Raw genomic sequence first — 17,132 nt, forward strand, 5'->3', positions numbered from 1 at the left:
AGCTTCTATTGGTGCCTTTACCCCTCTTGAGAAGAAAATAGAAGAATCTGACATTCTGGAGCTCCAATTCACTTACCTAGAAGCCGATCATAACATTACCCCTGATGTCAGTGATTAGAAAAGGAAGTCACTGAGCTGATTTAGCTACAGTGTTGCTCAGTTCCGTGTGCATCCAAAATGCTTGTTTCCAACTAAGAAATGCAGGTACAGTTGCACGCAGTTTTGCTTTTGTTCTGGTGGCCTGTGGGATCTTATTTCCCCGACTGGGGGTGGGACCCTCTGCCCCTGCACTGGACGTGCGGAAGCTTAGCCACTAGAATGCCCAGGGAAGTCCTCATATATCGTTTTTAGAGGTACGAAGGAAGGCGTGCTGACCAAATTTGATCCTGTGGGCCATTTGTCAAGGATTAATGTTGTCAACTTCTTGAGCAAGGAAGAACTGGTTAAAAAGGAATAAAAAGTCAGTGATCTGAAACCTTTTCTCAGAGATCTTACCTTGACATCTAAGTTTTAGGACTCCCTGCACCGTAAATTTCCCAGTCCTCAGTTATTCATGACTGTATTGACCAGGTTTCTTTTCCCCCTTTCTGATGACTCACTAGGACCTCTGTCTCTGGCAGGGTTCCCTTCACACGCTTCTGAGAGCAGCTGTCAGAGGTAGGACCCGAGCCAGGGTCCACGCCAGCTGCCCACAGGTGGCGTTTGGCCTGGCCGACGCAGAGTTGCCGTTGCTTTAGTTACCTGCCAGCTTCAGAGCCTGGATAGACGTTTTTTAAACCCTCTTCATAAAGTCGTCAGCCCTTCAGAGACCAGATTACCTAGAAAACGGGCCTGCGTGTGCCTCAGATAGCCGTCAGGTGAAACCCAAGCGTCCACTACCCCTTTTGAATCCCCGCTGGTTAGTCACGCCGCCGCCTCCGTACGGCCCGGGGTATGTGTGTATATAAGGGTCACGCCTGGGCTGTGGGCGGCCACACTGTCTTGGTTGAGTCTTCTCACCTCCCTGGTGCCTGTAGACACTGGTGCTTCCCTTCAGATTCAGAGTGGTAATTCCAACTCTACACACACCAAACTAGCTTCGCAAAGGGTGTGATTTAAAACATGTTTTCAAGTCTTCCTCCTAAAAGATCAGATGAATATGCTTTCTATTTAAAGATGGCTTTCGTAATTCATCTATTTCTTAATATTTAGGGAGCAATTCCTGTCGCGTGAAGGGACGGGATGAATTAGGATTCATCCAGATGTCACTTTTTAAAAATATAATTATCTGCTACCTCTTTGTAGGCGCTCCTTTTGGTCTTGTTAGAAAGCAGTTAAGCTAATGGAACATTTAAAAAATACACCACACCTAAAAGAAAATATTAGTGTTAGTAAGCTCATGTTTTTCCGGAAAAAGTACATTAAAATCAGAGTCTGCAGTTACATACTGTTTTGTGAGGTAGGGAGAGAGTCGAGCCCACGACACAGGGGCCTGTTTTTATCTTCTCTGCAGCAATTCCAGCTCGGGGGAGCGTCTCAGAGTGAGGACGCACAGTTTTAACTCCTGTGGCTCTGATTTCTTCATGTATGCCCTGGCTACCTAGCTGAATACCAAGGAAAACTAGGGGGAAGAGATTACAAGTAAAATGTTAGAAGAAAATACTCGCAAATTAATCCAGAAGTATTTTCTGACAGAACTATTCGAGTTGATACTAAAAATTCCATAATCGTTTAACTTCAAATGTCTATCAAGGTTAGGGGAGGAATAAAGTGCCTTTGCCTGTACTCAAAACCTGAATTTTAAAAACCTCTTGTCACAGTGTTCTAAGTGATTTATCCTAAAAATTAAAACAGATTTATCAGGGCAGGTGAGAAGCTGCCTTGAACACTTTTCAAGTAAATTACATAAATGATGCTTCTGCCCAGTGACTTTTCACTTAGGTGAAAGGACATTGGAAAAACTGTTCAAAAGTTAAACTTACTCTAAATTTCTCGATGGTGAGAAAATGGAAAACTTGATATTAGTGGGTGGAGCGCTGTACATGAGAAAACACCAGTGCTATGAATTCTGAGATGCTAAGGTCTAAACTGGTATGCCAGGGAAGAAAACTGCATCAACAAGTCAAACGCCCCACCCTAAGCTCTACTATTTTTTAAGCACCAGTTTGTGGGGCTATTAGCAGGAACATCGGTTTTTAAGTCAGAGGGAAAAAAATAAGGAACTGGGAACATATGATATCACATCTGAAAGTAGTCTGTCATCCCTCAGTGTTGGTTTCAAAATGAATTAAATCTCTCATAGCTCTTGGAGCTTATGAAAGCAACCTGATATAGCGAGACACAGAAGAAAAAAAAAATGCCGTTTAAGTTGTACTTCTGTGTCTTCCAGAGAACATTGCATTTTCATTGAATTCTCCATGAGTCTGTGTGACAAAGATTCTGTCCTGTGCAAAGGGAAGACCACTGATGTGAACTGTCAGTTACCTGTACTAATAAACACCAAGAAAGCCTTGTAAATACCTTGACTCCTTCGGAGGTGTTAACCCAAATTCTTCTAAATTGCTTGTTATCCTCTTCTGCTGAAGATTCTCCACCTCCACCATGCTAGAGGATTTATAGCAAAGAAAAGCTGTTGAATCGAAGTATAGATTGTATCTGAACTAAAACTAATGAGAAGTCATTGGCGGGAAGTGCAGCTTGTTTTAATTACTGAAATACACGTGTAATATTTTTATCTACAGAACTCCACATCTGAGAAAACATGCAGCAAGCTGTGGCTGGAGAGAATGTCCCTAAGGGAAATGTGGGGAAACTCATTCTTTTCCTTACCGCCGTCTCCCCTAAATTCAAAGAGAGGTGCTCCTTTCTTCAAGACCCCGTTGGACAGAGCTGGTGGAAAAACAGAAAAGGAAAACGTAAATTTAATCTAAATAATCCAGACTTGAAAAATGGAGCTGGTTACCACACCAACTCCCGTTTCTTAAGTGTTTCTGTTTTATCTGCGATCCCACTAGACCCAAAGGTGATGATGAGACAAGGCAGGCTGTGAGGTCTGTCTCCTCGCAGGTTCCTAGCCAAGGATTTGGGTAAGAAGGTCGAAATGAGCCACCTCTAGGAGGATCCTCTCCTGGGGGCAAGAGATGCCTCGGGTTTGGGTGCCCAGGAGGCTCTCTGCCCACTCCTTTTCAGTCTTGAGTTACCACCTGTCCTCCCTATGAATGTTTCTGAAGAGTAGGAACTCTCTGTAGAACTACTGTAATGAAATTAAAATTCAGAAATAGCGGAGAGAGAAGTTGTCGGGCTATATGTTAGAAAGGGATTGTTGCAGTACCAAGTTGTATGCCAGTGGCTTTAACTATTGGCTAAAAGACACTGGGAAGTGTCCCAGCAGGAATCGTGTCTGTCTGGCTCCCTGTGTTACTCATATTGATGAATCATCACACCACAGTCAACTTCTGAGCCCTTAACTGGATCGGACACATGGTGTTTATCAGATTCAACAATCAATCAGCACATGATTCAATAAACTCAGGAACATGCAATGAACAAAATAACCATTTCTCTGTATATCAGAATGCGTTAAAACCAAAGAGCTATGCATCAAACATGTGTTGCCCACAATATGGTAAAGCCATGTAATAAGATAGAGTAATGGTTTAAAATCAAACACATTTCAACTGTTGATGTCCTTTCAAAAATGCTACCTTGGTGACCAGTTTGGGGGATTTTGCTCTCATTAATCTTGTTACTCGTAAGCCTCAAGGATGTGGTCTGGGTAGACAGCAAAGATAGGAAATTTCAATGGAAGACATCAGTTTGTTGCACAGGTAATTTTTAGCCTCTTTCTGCAATAAAATTTATCAAATTTTTCTACCATGCATTAGTTATGCTCTTCAAACAAAGCAGCTCTAAGAAATTGTTAACAAATTTGTGAAGCCGTAAATTAAAAACCATGGGGACAAGTGCGTATTGTGTATGTTGTACATTTAATTTTGTTGGTCAGGGCAGTATAAGCTTGCTCTCCACAAGTGCACTATAGAACTTAGCCAAAAGCATCCAACTATCTAAAAACTTGGTGTACTGCAAAGCAGATTCAAAACATATAACCTGCTCCTTGGGAGTGTGTGTACTTTGTCAAAAGAAGTTTTAAAATCATATGTCCATTATCCAAATAAAGATTTCAATTCTGCATGTACATTATAATATACCAAGTTATTTTAGAATGTGTGTGTTTTCAGAGATACTTAGCTTTATTGAGGCTGCTTCATCAGTTATTTTTTCATGGTTTCTTCCATCACAGAAAATGTCACAAATAAATAGACATCATTTTATCTTCTCAATTTAATGCCCTGGTGATTCTGGAAAAATATTTTTCTTTGTCTTATTTTGTTTTCAGTAGACTTTACTTTTTAAAGCAGTTTTAGGTTCACAGCAAAATTGAGCAGATGGTACAGAGGTTTCCCATACATTCCCCTGCCCGTCTCATGAACAGCCTCCCCCGTTATCAACATCTTGCACCAGAGGGGGCGTTTGTTAAAACTGGTGAACTTGCAATGACATGTCATGATCACCCAAGTCCATGGATGATGCTGCAGTTTACTCGACGCTGTACTTTCAATGAGTTTGGACAAATGTATACATCATTAAGGTATCATAGGGCTTCCCAGGTGGCTCAGTGGTAAAGAATGCGCCTGCCAATGGAGGAGACTCGGGTTCAATCCCTGGGTCAGGAAGATCCCCTGGAGAAGGAAATGGCAAGCTGCTCCAGTATTCTTGCCTGGAGAAGCCCATGGACAGGGGAGCCTGGAAGACTAAAGTCCATGGGGTCACAAAGGGTCGCACACGACTCAGCAACTAAACAACAGAGTGTTTTCGCTGCCTTAGTAAGACTTCTGTGCTCCATCTACTCATCTCTGCTCTGACCACTGATTTTTTTACTGTCTCCACAGTTTTGCCTTTTCCAGAATGCCTTGTAGTTGGAATCATACAGTACGTAGCCTTGTCAGACTGGCTGCTTTCACTTAGCGATGTGCATTTAGTCCCTCCATGTCTTCATGAGTTGATGGCTCATTTCTTTTTAGTGCCAAATAGCATTCCACTGTTTGAATGGGCCATAGTTTATACATTAGGTTACTGAAGGACATGTTGGTTACTTCCATGTTTTGGCAGTTATGATACTGCTATCAATACGCGTGTGCAGGTTTTTGTGTGGCCCCCGGTTCTTTTCGGTAAATACCAAGGCGCACCATTACTGGGTGATATGGTAAGAGGATGTTGAGTTTTGTAATAAATCTCCAAACTGTCTTCCAAAGTAGCTGTATCCTTTTGCATTCAGAATTTGACTGGAGGTTGCTGATTAAGGAGGTTAATATACAGATACATGAAAGTGAAAGTTGCTCAGTCGTATTCGACTCTTTGCGACTACATGGACTATACAGTCCATGGACTTCTCCAGGCCAGAATACTGAAGTGGGTAGCCTTTCCCTTCTCCAGGGGATCTTCCCAACCCAGGAATCGAACCAGGGTCTCCTGCATAGCAGGTAGATTCTTTACCAACTGAACAATCAGGGAAGAAGCTCATATAGATAGATGTAGATATGTAGGAATTTTGAGACTGAAAACTGGTCAGTTACTTTGTTTCAAAAGACAAGTCCAATTTGGAATCCATGCAGATTTATTAAAATCACAAATCTAAGTGAAAGAAGAGCTCCAAAACTCCTAAGCCATTTTATTCACTCAAAAAGTACTTATAAGCTGTAACGACCGTGCTGAATACTCTGCCTATCCTCCTTGAGACAAGAAGACACAGCCCTTGCTTTAAAGAAGCCCACAGCCCAGGACTGCGGAAGACAAAATCACATAATATAAGAATAGTGTGTTAATTATCCAGCCTACAGATCCACAGGCATTCCAAGCCCTAGTTCTATGCAGAACATCTAGTGAAGATATGAGTCTTTCTCGTGAAGAGGGAAGCAAAGCAAACGTTTATGGTTAAAGATGGTTGGATTTTAGTAGCAAGTCTTGCTTCCTGGTGTAGCCAGATCTGAAGTAACCTCATTTCCTCAAAGCCCATCTTATTGAATTATTATTCAATAAAAAACATCTTCAAAAGCCACTTCATTTTGGCTGTTCAGCCTTCTGGGAAATAAGCTATTTGTTGTCCTTCTCTGGCTCCTTGTTGGGAAAGGCGTTTCTTAGACCCAGGCCCCCAGCAGCTCATGCCCTAACCCTGGGAACAGGGGTCTCCTCTGGATCCAAAGGCAAGCCCTCGGGGGATGTAGCCCCAGCCCAGTTAGGATGCTTACGGCCCTGTACTCCTAACTCCATCACCAAGCGCAGAAATCCCTCCTGTTCCCATGGGATATGTGAACAACAACATCACCATTAAACAGCTCTCCTCGAATCCCGAGGGTCCTTGTCTAAGAAGAGGCATTTTGTGTAACCATGGCAGCCTGGCTTTTAATCTCAAGACAATCTATGGACTTTTAGAATAAGAGTCTTTTTTTTTTAAGATCTTTTTTTTTTTTTTAAGTCCTTTTGCTGGATCTGTTTTATGAGAGCAGCCTCAGATAGGAGTGGAAATACACCTAGAGTGATCTTGAAGATAGAAGTGCCGCGTAGGGTATATCGTCAGTTTCATATCTCCTTGTGTTTAACTGTGATCGGAACCTAAGTGCTTAATAGATATTTGCAGAGCATAAATTCCGCCATATGCCCTGTTTCCAAAGCTGACGCCTAGAGAACTGTCAGTTCAAAGGTAAGCTGAGGCCTTGAAACTGGCGTGGGAGCCAGTGGACTGGCTGGTAGACCCCCTGTGATGGCCCTGAGCCAGGGCATGGAGGCGGGCCATCGCTGGGCGCTAAAGTAAGCTGGGCCCACCCGTGGATGGTGGTACCAATGGGCCAGGACCATCCTGCCCCATCTCCTCCATCTGCAGCACTTCAACGGCCTCCCCACTCACGTTCTGGTCTTCAGGGCAGTCCTTGCTCAGCGTTTTAAGCAAACACTTAAGTCACAAACGGGATCCAGAGAGCAGTTTATTGAAGTCTCCCTATGGGGACTTCCCTGGTGGCTCAGACGGTAAAGCGTCTGCCTACAATGTGGAAGACCTGGTTCAATCCCTGAGTTGGGAAGATCCTCTGGAGAGGGGAAAGGAAACCCACTCCAGTACTTTTGCCTGGAAAATCCCATGGACGGAGGAGCCTGGTAGGCTACAGTCCATGGGGTCACAAAGAGTTGGACACAACTGAGCAACTAAACTTTCTAAACTTTAACTCAGAAATGGCCTGCTGCTAAGTCACTTCAGTCGTGTCCGACTCTGTGTGATCCCGTAGACCTCAGCCCACCAGGCTCCCCCGTCCCTGGGATTCTCCAGGCAAGAACACTGGAGTGGGTTGCCATTTCCTTCTCCAATGCATGAAAGTGCAAAGTGAAAGTGAAGTCGCTCAGTCGTGTCCGACTCTTGGACTGCGTGGACTGCAGCCCACCAGGCTCCTCTGTCCATGGGATTTTCCAGGCAAGAGTACTAGAGTGGGGTGCCATTGCCTTCTCTGCAGAAGCGGCCTAGCATCCTTTTATAAGCATCATACATAAAAGGAATTAGAGAAAAACAATGGACCAAAGCCCCTCAGAAGCAAAAGCCACTTTGTGATCATGCAGACTCACACCCTACTGCTTACAGATGAGGAAACACACCCAGAGAAAGACCCAGAAATGATATTCCTAAACTCATGCACTTAAGTGACGGAACTGGGAATGGAACTTTCGGTTGGTTTGAACCTCCGCGGTATTCCAAAAAGAAGTGGCCCCTTTCAGAGCTAGAACATCCAAATCTAAAGGCATAGTTTTCTCACGGGGCTTTGCAGAATAGGAACACCTATACTGTGAGTGAGCCCCCAGCTTCAATCTTTTCACCGTTTTCGGTGGCATTTGCTGAAAACCAAACTGAGAACCTAGAGGCACATTTTCCTTGCGTGCGTCTGATGGAATTCCACCGCGACAGGCAGCCCCCAGCACCGTCCCAGGGCTGAGGGGGGGAGGGGAAGGAGGTACCTATATGGACGACTCTGGGCACCAGCTCTCCTGGGTCCCCGACGTGCTTGGCAGGTGAGGGGCTTGAAGTGGTGTCCGGACGAGCAGTCCTGAAGCTCGGAACCCCCAGCCCCTCGGGTCTGGAGTCCTGAGCTGGCCTCTTGCCCGTCATCCCCACCTCCAGCTTATCCCAGAATCCACCCAGCCGCACACGTGTGCACGTGCTAAGTGGCTTCAGTTGTGTCTGACTGTGTTCGGCCCTCCGTACGGTAGGACCCTTTCTGCCAAGCGTCCACACCTGATGAAACCCCCTCCGTCCTCCCTGGCCTGTTTGAGACACCGCACCCTGCTTCCTCTGTGGAGAGGAGGGAGGAGGAGAAAGCGATGTGTCCAGAGGCCTGGCTTTTCCCTGGAGGTCAGGTTCGTTCCCCAGAACGGGGCTTCCCACAGTTTTTCCAGTTAGGTCGTGTTTAGAAAGTCATGGAATAGGTGACTGGAGCGACGGATGAAGCTGCTAACCGCCTGAACCAGACCCTGGTTCCGGAGTTCCCAGATGAGTGGACGGTATCTTGGAGGCATTTCGAATCCTACTTTGCTGCAGAGCAGAAAGTGACCCAGCAGAGGAAAAGACCTGTTCCCCAATAAAAAACAATTAAAAATAAAATAAAATCCACTGCCTTTATGCCAGGGTATGGGACAGGCTGAGCAGCTTTCACTTTGGGGGAGGTCGCAGCATGATGGCAAATGTGACTGCCCACTCGAATGAATGAGCTTCAGGGTGACAAAATGTAACAACTGGGAAATGAGGGCTGTCAGCTCACCTATTGTCTTCCACACAGCCGTGTCACCTTGCACTATTTGAAATTTACCTTGAGTTTCTATTACCAAATATCATTATAATCGGTGCATTTTTCCTACCAAAAACATAAGTAAGGTATTATGTATAAGACACGAGTTTTGGTCTTCCTGGATTCTTTTCCTCCATCACTGGTCTCCTATTTCTGAGCCAGAGCAGAACATTTTACCAAGCTTTAACCTCTGGGAAATTATTTTGCACCACTGTCCATGTTGATGAAAAAGCTATAGAGGGCTAGAGACTTAGAACATTCTGAGTGGGATAAAAACTAGCTTTATCCTCACCTTGACCGGCAGCAATCATGTTCACATTATCAGGAACTTGGAGTTCTCTTTGGATCTGCTAATGGTTTTAGCCTCAGCTGCTTTGAATCTTTTGAACAGATGTGAATCACTAATGGAAGATTTCCACTTGGTTTCAGTGATTCTGAAATCAAGTTGTTTTTTTTCTTTCCCCTCTTTTTCCTCCCCCAGAGTAACCTGAGTCAGATTTACCATTTAATTTTGTGGGATTCCCGTTTCCTTGAAGTGAGCACAATTTGATTTGTTTCCCACAGAATTTAGTTCCCTGTGGATCTTGTGAGCCTACAGCATGGCCAGCAGGGTGGTTCTTAACTATAGAAAATGTTCTGTAGACGCTGGCGCTTTCCTTCTCAAGGAGCTGTTCACGTTAATGTCTTCTCAGAAAGCTGTCAGCTGGTGGGGCGTGTGTATTTGCAAAGTTCTTAACACCTGACGTGGGCTTCTCCAAACTGTGGAGCTCACCACTGAAATATCTACTATTAGAACACTACACCACATCTAGATTGAACCCTAGTCTACAAACTCTTAGATGTTTCTGGAGGCTCAGGGTAAAGAATCTGCCTGCCCTGCAGGAGACACAGGAGACCTGGGTTTGATCCCTGGGCCGGGAAGACCCCTGTAGGAGGAAATGGTAACCCACTCCTGTATTCTCGCCTGGAGAATCCCATGGACAGAGGAGCCTGGTGGGCTACAGTCCATGGGGTTGCAAGGAGTTGGACACATCTGAGCATTCACGCACCTATAAACTCTTGCTTATTTAACCTAAAAATCATTTATAGCAGCAGTCCCCAATCTTTTTGGAACCAGGGGCCAGTTTTGTGGAAGATACTTTTTCCACAGACCAGGTTTGAGGGAGGTAGAGATGGTTTTGTGATGTTTCCAACATATTACATTTATTTGCACTTCATTTCTATTATTATTACATTAGCTCCACCTCAGATCATCAGGCATTAGATCCCAGAGGTTGGGAACCCCTGATTTATAGCCATAATTACTAGTGAGTACAAAGGCCTCATCTTCTATCATAAAACCTAAAAAAAAAAAAAATTACCTACTGCTAATATTTGAAACGATACACCGAAAACTAAAAACTCTCACCCAAACACATGTCGCGACTTAGCAGCAGCAGCAAACACATGTCAGACAATTGTTGCCTTAAAATGTGAGTGCTTGGGCTTCTAAAGGGAGTTAGAACTAAAGGGAGTTAGTTCTGCGGTTGTTTTCACAACAGAAATCAATTGGTCTTGACTTACTTTCATTGATAAATCCTTGGAAAGCATAGACTTGGATCAGGACTCTGGGAGAAGGGGAATAACCCAGTGTTAACCACTTTTCAGCCATCGTGGGGAGCACAGCATGGACTGAGGGGCTCCAGTCCGCACGGGGCGCCCAGTGAGGGGGTGAGATGAGCCGAGAGGACGCTGAGGGCGGCTGGCCACACTCAGGACACCTGGGGACCGCAGCTAGGATTTTGGAGGAAGGCTCCTTCTTAGGCATTCCTTTGGGAGGCGTGTGACGTAACTTGCAAACCTCTTTCTCCACATGATGCTTGATTTCTCCTTGGGACAGAGGGGAAGAAACACACCCGAGTCTGTCGTTTCTGATCCCCATGTTTCTTCACCTGGGGTCTGTCCTACAGGGGGTGTTTGTTGTTGTTCAGTTGCTAAGTAGTGTCTGACTCTTTGTGACCCCATGGACGGTAGCCCACCGGTCTCCTCTGTCCATGGGATTTCCCAGGCAAGGATACTGGGGTGGGTTGCCATTTCCTCCTCCAGGGGATCTTCCTGACTCAGGGGTTGAACCTGAGTCTCCTGCATTGCAGGCGGATTCTTTACCTCTGTGACTGGGGAAGTCCCCCCTCTTTCCCCCCCTGGCCAGGGTGTGCTTTTGAGCCATTTTATTTTCTCAAATATTAGCAGTAATGTGATCTTCCCCATCCCTCTGTCAAGGCATGAGGCCCTTGTTGCCCTTGTCATGATCGCTGTAAAGGGGATTTTAGGTGAAGAGGGTCTGAGTGTGTTCAGACCTGCCCCTGGGGGCTGGGGACAGACCTGGGGAAACCCTGCCTTGCTGACCTGCAGGGTCACCCGAGCGTCCTCCCCAATTTGTACAGACTCAGAGTCACGCCCAAGAGTGATGTGAAGCACAGCCCAGGTGGAGAAAGAAGGAAGGTTTTCTGTGGCCGAAGAGTAGCCCATTCTAGCATCCCATAGAACAGGGTTGAGCTCTTACTTTTTATTTTTTTTTTATTTTATTTATTTATTTTTTTTTTTTGAGCTCTTACTTTTTAAAAAGATGATTTCATTTCTTTTCTTTCTTTTTTTTTTTTTTTTTGAGGTGGAACGTACTTGTCAGCCACTCAGAATCTCCAGTCAGAATCTGAAGCCTGTAAGGTTTTATATAAATATCTTTCTGAAAGCAGTTCCATTCATTGGCATGACATGGGTCATCTGGGTTTGTGGTAACTTCCCACATCTGGTGATTTGGGACAGGTTACTGAAACCTCGCATCTCAGATTTCTTATCTATAAAATGGAAGCGTGATGCCCATCTCCCGGGGCCCTGCAGAGGATTCAATGAGCGAATGAATTGAAGCTTCTGAGCACGTGGCCTGGGGCTGCTATATTTTCAGCAAGTACATGTCATTTTTGTTCTGTGTGTTTCCTAGCGCCATGTTGCAGACATGTATTTAAGCTATTTGGAGTCACTGGAAGGGGCATTTCCTACCACGTGAAAGTCTGGGAAGTTGGGCACCCAGGCCCTCTGGGAGTGCTGGGCACCATGTTTTCGCACATATTCTACATGATTTCAAATAACTGTCACCGTTTATAACCAAACCTGGGGGTTCCACATAGAATCCAGTTAAAGTCCTTCCACAACTGTAATAGTTTAATAGGGAGCTCAGCTTGGTGCCCTGTGATGACCCAGAGCGGTGGGGTGAGGGCATGGGAGAGAGGGGGTATATGTAAATATATAGCTAATCTATGTTGTTCTACAGTGGAAACACACACAACATTTTAAAGCAAGTATACTCCAACTAAAATATAAAATAAAAATAAAGACATGCTATACTTTGAAAAAAAAACAAAAAAAGGCCATTAGACCAAGGTGGTTCTAATAGCTTGGCCGCCTACATAAGCAAACCCAAAGCCCATAATGCCTCGAAGTTAAGGAACTAAAACCCAAGGCCTGCCAATTGCACGCCACCAGCAAGGCTTTCCCAAATAAGGTGGCTTCTTAAATGGTCACCAGATAATTTCCTTGCCTTCAAGTCTCCTTGTAGAGGTCTTGGCCCCACCTCCCGTCAATGGAACACTGCTATCCACTTCTAATCTGTGTTGCTTGACTCAAATCAACTTCTGCTCAAGTAAACTTTCAACATTTAAAAAATGATAAAAGCGGGGAAAAAAATGATAAAAGTGAATAAAATTCAACTCACACAAAAATGAACTACTAAAGTAAAAACCTCTACATGCATAGAAAGATACGGTAAGAAAAAAAAAAGAAAACAAAAGCTTCTCAGTGATAAAAGTGAATAAAATTCAACTCACACAAAAATGAACTACTAAAGTAAAAACCTCTACATGCATAGAAAGATACAGTAAGAAAAAAAAAAGAAAACAAAAGCTTCTCAGCAGAAGGAAAAAATTAACAACAAAAGCAAAGAACCCACAAAGCGGAGGATAATTAACACTGTCTTTCAAAACAGATTTTGAGAGAAAGACATCCCCGTAAAGCAACTGCAGCTCTGAAAGAACATCACAGATCACAATTGTTTAAAAATTCAGAGACAGATGGGACTCAGGGGAAATTTTGGAAAAAAATGCCAAATCATTTCATATTGCAAGGGACACAAGGGAGAATGAATATCATGGAAATAAAAATAAGAAAAAGGAAGAAAGTTGATGAACTAGAAAAAAAAAAAATCGACTAAACACAAGCAAAAGTTGTTACCGAACCAGGTTCCTTTGCCGGGAGAACAAGCCAAATGCCGACAGGCCGGCAGAGAAGGGACTTTCTCATGAGGCCGCCAGGCCTCTCCTTAGAGGCGAGCACGAATCTCAGATCCACCTCCTAGAGGCAGCAGCTCGGGCTATCGGTCAGAGACAGCTGAGTGGGAAGCATGGCAAACGGGGACTGGGAACCAAAGAAAGGTGAGGTGATTGTTCTATGCCGGTTCAACCCAGCTGCAGCGGTCTTCAGGGGACTCACGTGTTAGTATTTTCTGAGGGTGGTGTTTTTGACCCCCTGACGTCAGAAGGTCCCTGAGCGGACACACACGGGCCCAGTTACAGGCGTGGTCGTCCCAACCATTCTGAACAGACAACGTCAGTTCAGAGCTGGACAAAGCTGATTTCAAGTTTCTGAAACACAACCCTGGTGAATATCTTACTGTTTAGGCTACTAGATGCTTGGAGGACTCGCAAGTGTTTTATATCAAAAATTGAAGCCACATTGAGCGTGAGACAGGTTACAGGTCTGATGGATCTGACGATTACCCTCAGTTTCAAAGAGACACAGTATTTGTATAATTGATATGCACAGGGTATAAAGCAATAAAATAGGAAAGATATTCTTAAACTATCATTCAAGAAAACTCCTCTGGTTTTTTTAACGGTGTGAAGTGCCCCTAGTATTTATATGGGCGAGATCTATACCTGAGAATAGCAAGAGAAAGGAGATAGGGAGGCAGGACACGAGCTACCTTCTAGAAGGTTTAGGAGTCAGGGTATTCAGACCTGTCTTAGAGCTGCTTGGAACAGACGCATGTGTCAGTGGACGGGACAGCAGGCCCTGAAACATGAATAAACTTTCAATTATATGAGAAATGAATACATGACAATGTGGTGTTTCAATTCAGTGGGCAAAGAATGGATTACTTAACACACATTGTTCGGGCATAGACACCCACCAATTTGTAAGAAAATAAAAGTCTATGAGACTCTTATCTTGTCATTCAGTCACCAAGTCATGTCTGACTCTTCCCAACCCCATGGACTACAGCACGCCAGGCCACCCTGTCCCTCACCATCTCCTAGAGTTTGCCCAAGTTCATGTCCATCGAGTCGGTGATGCCATCCAACCATCTCATCCTCTGTCACTCTCTTCTCCTCCTGCCCTCAATCTTTCCCAGCATCAGGGTCTTGCCCAGTGAGTAGGCTCATCACAGCAGGTGGCCACAGAATTGGAACTTTAGCTTCAGCACCAGTTCTTTCAGTGAATATTCAGCATTGATTTCCTGTAGGTTTCAAGAAACTAAGATCATGGCATCTGGTCCCATCACTTCATGGCAAATGAATGGGGAAACAATGGAAACAGTGACAGACTTTAATATTTTGGGCTCCAAAATCACTACAGATGGTGACTACAGCCATTCAATTAAAAGATGCTTACTCCTTGGAAGAAAAGCTATGACCAACCTAGACAGCATATTAAAAGGCAGAGACATTACTTTGCTGACAAATGTTGGTCTAGTCAAAGCTATGGTTCTTCCAGTGATCATGTATGGATGTGAGAGTTGGACTATAAAGAAAGCTGAGTGCAGGAGACTTGATGCTTTTGAACTGTGGTGTTGGAGAAGACTCTTGAGAGTCCCTTGGACTTCAAGGAGAGCCAACCAATCCATCCTAAAAGAGATCAGTCCTGAATGTTCATCGGAAGGACTGATGCTGAAGCTGAAACTCCAATACTCTGACCACCTGATTCGAAGAACTGACTCATTTGAAAAGACCCTGATGCTGGGAAAGAGTGAAGGCAGGAGGAGAAAGGACGACGGAGGATGAGATGGTTGGATGGCATCACCGACTCATGGACATGAGTTTGAGTAAACTTTGGGAGTTGGTGATGGACAGGGAGGCCTGGAGCGCTGCAGTCCATGGGGTCGCAACGAGTCGGACAGGACTGAACTGAACTGTATAGTCCATGGGGTCACAGAGAGTTGGACACGACTGACCGACTCTCACTTGCTTTCCTCCCCTCTGCAGCACCCGGAAGGCAGACCGCATGCCTGCCCAGCCAGCAGCTCCAGGGAAAGGACTGTGTCCTGACTTTCCCCGCGGGTGCAGGTGGCCCGCGTGTCCTGGCTCACGGCTGGCCCCTCCATCCACAAGTCATTAGCACAGCTTTCACCTTCCTCCTGGACAACTCCTTTCTTAGTTGCATTTCTCCCTGACTCTGACCCTCTCACCCCTCTCTTATAAAGACCCTAAGATTACACTAGGCCCACTTGGCTAACCCACGAGCATCTCCCCATCCATCCCAAAGCCCTTCATTAATTACATCTGTAAAGTCCCTCTTATCATGGCAGGTAAAATATTCGTGAGTTTCAGGGGGTAATGTTATTAACATCTTTGGCGCGGGGGTGGGGTGGGGGGAATATTATTCTGTCACCAAGGAGGGGAAAAGAGAGAAAGGAAAGGAAAAACAAAAAAAAGAAAAGCCCAAGCACTGGTATATTGTGCAAAATTATGTTTTTTGTTTAGCATTAACAAGCAACTTTTATTTTTTTAAAATATTTAAAAATAATTTTTATTAGCATACACTTGATTTAACAAGAAAGCTTTAAAGAGAAAACAATGTTTGAAATAAAATCTTGGAGGAAGACGCAGAGAGTGAGGAGGCAGAGAGGAGGAGTAGGACGTGGAGACAGCAGTTTTTGAGGCGCAGTTTAAGCTGGCGTGTCCATTCGTGCCTCCAGGCAGGCAGAGGTATCTCATAAGAAATCATTTCAGAATTTGATTTTACTTCCCTTGTCGGCACCAGAAAAGCGAGTGAGGGCGTGAATGGAGGTTTTCATTTATAAAATGTCCCCAAGGTGCTACCTTTTAAGGACAGAAACCTGTTACTCTCTCTTCATTATAGAATCACAATCCCTTTTTCTTTTTCTCTTGGACTGGTGTTCACTGGACTGTCCATCCATCTGAGAGCTGAGCCGGGCTTCCTACAGTGCTTGTCTGTTGGTAGGTGCTGGGGAGATCCTTGGGAAAGCCAGCTAACTGTTAAAGACGGTATTGAGAAAAAAAAAAAGCACCTAAAGTAAAATTGTGAGAGAGAGCATCATTTGGAGAGAAATGAGCTGAAATTAGATATGATACCTATTTTTATCCTCTTGAAATTCAAACTTTTTGGAACCAAGAGTGAGGGTTACGATGTGAGCTTGCTTTCTTTCGTTTCTAAGGAGTTTTAGGAATAACCATGTCCTTTTCTTCCTTATCTTGCTCTCACACTGAGGACTGGATGTATCCTCATGGAGGTCACCAGGGAGCGGACAGCAGCGCGTGGGCATCCCAGAGCAGGAGGGGCGGGGCCCGGGCAGTGCCCGGGGAGTGGGCACAGCGAGGGGCGTGCGGGGAGTCAGACGCGGACCAAACGTCAACACAGCTCCAGTCCGCGGTGCCCGAGAGGCCCAGACCCCAGCCCGACACGCAGAGCCTCCGAGAGCAAGTTAGCAACGCGACTCAGAACCTGCCTCTCCTTCTCAGCCAGGCCCGCTCCGCCTGCCTGCCTGTGGTCCGTCCCGAGGACCACGTGGGTTTGCAGGTGAAGCCAGGCTGGGGCTGGCAGGGCCGTCTCTGTGATGATTGGCTTCTTCCACTGCGCTTGCAGCCCTCACTCTGCAGAAAGGAAAGAGACAGATGAATCCAACACGGACACAGTCCCCGACGTTGGCGACTACTGACCACGGGCCTTTAAAACCGTGGCCACAGTTTACTGTGATCCACACAGTCAAAGGCTTTGGCATAGTCAATAAAGCAGAAGTAGGTGTTTTTCTGGAACTCTCTTGCTTTTTTATGGGCTTCCTAGAAACTGATTTTACCTCAGTAAATTTCATCTCTATGAAATATACATGCAATATGCAAACTTGAAGTCAGAGGCAATAAGCAAAATAAATTCTTTGCTTCTGTTATAAGCAAAGACCCTTGGACAACAAGGAGATCAAACCAGTCAAACCTAAGGGAAATCAAC

Source organism: Cervus elaphus, chromosome 26 (assembly GCF_910594005.1).
Source record: "Cervus elaphus chromosome 26, mCerEla1.1, whole genome shotgun sequence".
Classification (NCBI taxonomy): domain Eukaryota; kingdom Metazoa; phylum Chordata; class Mammalia; order Artiodactyla; family Cervidae; genus Cervus; species Cervus elaphus.